The sequence below is a fragment of the Schistocerca serialis genome, chromosome 1 (assembly GCF_023864345.2).
Source record: "Schistocerca serialis cubense isolate TAMUIC-IGC-003099 chromosome 1, iqSchSeri2.2, whole genome shotgun sequence".
Classification (NCBI taxonomy): domain Eukaryota; kingdom Metazoa; phylum Arthropoda; class Insecta; order Orthoptera; family Acrididae; genus Schistocerca; species Schistocerca serialis.
This window is the reverse complement of record NC_064638.1, coordinates 601342125-601346520: the sequence shown is the minus strand read 5'-3', so window position 1 is coordinate 601346520 and position 4396 is coordinate 601342125. Positions and strand designations below refer to the sequence as shown.

The 4396-nt window shown below is 45.0% G+C and overlaps 1 pseudogene; it reads left to right on the top strand.

Annotated features, from left to right (window-relative positions):
* The first annotated feature begins 3142 nt into the window (after window positions 1-3142).
* Window positions 3143-3260, top strand: LOC126429571 (5S ribosomal RNA; annotated as a pseudogene).
* The last annotated feature ends 1136 nt before the right edge of the window (window positions 3261-4396 follow it).

Sequence of the window (4396 nt, the reverse complement as noted above, 5' to 3'; positions counted from 1 at the left end):
GGAGACGTGGGGGGAGACCGGAGTTTGTTGGCATAAGGCGCTAGTTAGCATGCAGCTTCTGTTCCCTGCCACCATGGAGTTACAGCGCTGTCTTCGTGCTATAGCTTTGGCCACGCGTGCTGGCGGGAGCCTACAAGTGCGCTGATGCCACACTTGGCCCTAGTCTCGCGTTGCGCTCTCCGTTTGACATTCGAAAGTGGCAGCTGTTCCTACAACGCAGTGGACTACGACGCTCAGGTTGATGTCGTGTACCTTGATTCCAGTAAGGCATTTGACACCGTCCCGCACTGCCGTTTAATGAAACAAAATACGCGCTTACGGAGAATCGGAGCAGACCTGCGATTGGATTCAAGATTTTCTTGCAGATAGAACTCAACACGTCGCTTTTAAATGAACTAAATCGACAGACGTGAAGGTAATATTTGGAGTACCACAAAAAATGGCTCTGAGCACTATGGTACTGAACTTCTCAGGCTATCAGTCCCCTAGAACCTAGAACTACTTAAACCTGACTAACCTAAAGACACCACACTCATCCATGCCCGAGGCAGGACTCGAACCTGCGACCGTAGCGGTCGCGTGGTTCCAGACTGAAGTGCCTAGAACCGCTCGGCCACTCCGGCCGGTGGAGTACCACAGGGAAGTGTGATAGGATCGTTGCTGTTCACAATATATATAAATGATCTAGCAGCAAGCGTCGGTGCTCTTTAAGGCTATTCGCAAATGGTGCAGTTGTCTATACCAAAATAGCAGCCCCAGAAGATAGTAAGAATTTCCAGAGTCCCGCAGAGAATTGCTGAATGGTGCAGACTCTGGCAGTCGACCCTGAACGTAAATAAATCTAACACATTGCGCATACATAGGGAAAGAAATCTACTACTGTGAAGCTACATTATTGATGACAAAGCCGGCCGTTGTGACCCAGCGGTTCTAGGCGCTACAGTCTGGAAACGCGCGACTGCTACGGTCGCAGGTTCGAATCCTGCCTCGGGCATGGATGTGTGTGATGTCTTTAGGTTAGTTAGGTATAAGTAGTTCTAAGTCTAGGGGACTGATGACCTCAGATGTTAAGTCCCATAGTGCTCAGAGCCATTTGAACCATTTTTTTTTATGACAAAGAGCTGCAGACAGCATTTGCCGTAAAATATCTAGGCCTACCTGTCCAGAGCGACCTCAAGTGGAATGACCATATAAAACATATAGTGGGAAAAGCAACACCAGACTCAGATGCATCGGAAGAATTTTAAGGAAATGTAACTCATCCACGAAAGAAGTGCCTTATAAGGCGCTTGTTCGCCCAATTCTTTAGTACTGTTCATCTATCTGTAATCCCTATCAGGTGGTACTGATAGAGGAGAGAGAGAATATCCAACGAAGAGCGGCGCTTTTTGTAACGGGACCGTTTAGCTGGCAAGAGAACGTTATGGAGATACTGAACAAACTCCACCGGCAGACGTTACAAGAGAAACGGTGTGAATCACGGAGAGATTTTCTATTGAAATTTCGGGACAGCACTTTTCAAGAGGAGTTGGACAACATATTACTTCCCCCACTCCTCTCCCTCCACCCAATACATGTCGCGTACTGACCACGAGGTGAAAATACGAGAAATTAGAGCCAATACAGAGGCTTACCGGTAATCATTCTTCCCACACACTATTCGCGAGTGGAACAGAGTTGGAGGGATCAGATAGTGTTACCGAAAATACACTCCGCCACACACCATTAGGTGGCTTACGAAGTATGATGTACATGTAGAAGTCTGAGCTTCCGTAGGTGACTAGTTCGAGAGCCAGTAGAACGTCAGTAGCGAGACTGTGTGTTGACTTTCAAGCAGTTCTTGTTTCCCATTCCATATTGAGTTTCGGCAATTTGACTCGAAGTAAAAAAGTGTATCTTGTGCTACTATTTGTGTAATTTATTTACTGACTAGAAGTGTTTGTGTAAACTGAAAATGGAAAACCAGGAAGAAAGAAATATTTTCCTTGACCCACGTGGGTCGGCTTTCCAGACTACTCCTAGTCGCAGTTTGACAGCAAGAAGAATGTGACTGAAAAAGGCAACTGAATTTCAGTGGCAAAGCAAAACCCCATAATCCAGAGTATGTATAAATATTTTTAAAAAATCTTGTAGACAGTGATGGTGGAGTGTTAGCATCTACATGCACGTTGTTTAGGAAAGATTTATGGCGGAAAGACCTAATCAATAGCGATCTACTGTTTTGGGGTGGCATTGTGTGGGGCCGACGCACGCCGCTGCTGGTCATCGAAGGGGCCGTGACGGTTGTACGATACGTGAATACCATCCTCCGACCGATAGTGCAACCATATCGGTAGCATATTGGCCAGGCATTCGTCTTCATGGACGACAATTCGCGCCCCCATCGTGCACATCTTGTGAATGACTTCTTTCAGGATAACATCGCTCGACTAGTGGCCAGCACGTTCTCCAGGCATGAACACTATCGAACATAGCTGGGATAGATTGAAAAGGGCTGTTCATGGACGACGTGCCCCACCAACCACTCTGTGAGGTCTACGCCGAATTGCCGTTAGGGCGTGGTACAATCTGGACCAACAGTGACTTGATGAACTTGTGGATAGTATGCTACGACGAATACATACCTCCATCAATGCAAGAGTACGTGCTGCTGCGTGTTAGAGGTACAGGTGTGTACTGCAGTCTAGACCGCTACCTCTGAAGGTCTCGCTGTATGGTGGTACAACGTGCAATGTGTGGTTTTCATGAGCAATAAAAAGGGCAGAAATGATGTTTATGTTGATCTCTATTCCTATTTTCTGTAGAGGTTCCGAACTCTCGGAACCGAGGTTATGCAAAACTTTTTTTTTATTTGCGTATATTTTTCGTTTATGACTGGTCACATTAATTTGTATGATATTCGAGAGGTAATGTAACGAAAAAAGAAAAACACGTGCATTTTCATGAAGTTGTAGCGAATTTCATGTTATTTGACTATTTACTATTTGGAAATAAATTTTCAAAGACGAGGACAGGATTGTAAAGCCAAAGTCAAACCTCGATAAATATTGATGCGAATGATGTTATTAAAATCAGTAATACAGTAAGTCACAATGTGCTAGACCACAAAAGTACTGTACAATTACTCGTCGGATGTGCTCACGCCAATGCCCATACCATGCTGAATACACCGGTTCCCGTTCGATCACCAAAGTTAACCAACATCGGGGCCGGCTAGTACTTCGGTGGGTGACCACCTGGCAGCAAAGGTGCCGTTGGCTCTTAGGTGCGACACGCTGAGCAGCGCTCCGCACGTCTGTTTATTACTCGCTGTGCGAGGTACTGCGTTCGCTGTTGTGATTTAGAGCTCTCACTAGACGTGGTGTTCTCTTACCAACAGGTATTGGTTTTAACAAAAGACGAAACTATTAAAGCGAGTAACAGAGGTGCATGTGACTATCAAGTTGCATGTGACTCACAGGGCTGACAAAAGCGCTCTTAACACCCACCCACCAATAAGCCTGACCAGAACTATAGCAGAGAGTGTACGTGAAGGTGCACCATCCACCATAACTTTTGTCTGCTTGGAAGCGCCACGAAAGAAGGACGCTCTATTTCAGACTGGTGGGTAAATTTTTTCGACGTAAAGTTTTTGACCTGGTTATTCTGTAGATCGAAATGAGGCGCTGCTGATGGTCGTTTTCGAAAGAGTGGCTAACAATGGTTCCGCTACGACAATTTGTTGTTTCTGATTTTTGAGACTGTGTGAAATCTGTTTCGTTTTTGATATCGTCGTGTGGCTACCACCATTAGGTAACAAGTCAGTTGGCCTATCTATGATAAGTCGCCCCACACCTAGGCCATCCAACTCCTCCATCACTGGTCATTAAAAAAGGGACAGTTTCTGTAAAATATGACTAAATACACTTTACCCCAGAAGAAATTTGCCCGTTCCTTACAGCCTGGCCACAACAACATTTCAAATCATGACCAAAAAAACGGTTTACTGCTAATCTAATAGACGGAAGGGCCAATAAGAAGAAAACTGTATACACAGTCCAGAAGAGCGAACGACTAAGGTTGACAAGTCGAAGAAGCAAAAACCTCGCAAAAAATGTGGATTTGAAATTTACGTCTACGGATTCTAAAGGTGATATGTCAGACGTTACCTAAAGGTGGCAGGGGTAAAATACAGGGAGCGAAAGGCTATTTACAATTTGTACAGAAACCAGTCGGCAGTTATGAGAATCGAGGGACAATCTGTATATTGAGCAAACATTGAAGGCAACAAAAGAAAAATTCGGAGTAGGTATTAAAATCCATGGAGAAGAAATAAAAACTTTGAGGTTCGCCGATGACATTGTAATTTTGTCAGAGACAGCAAAGGACGTGGAAGAGCAGTTGAACGGAAGGGACA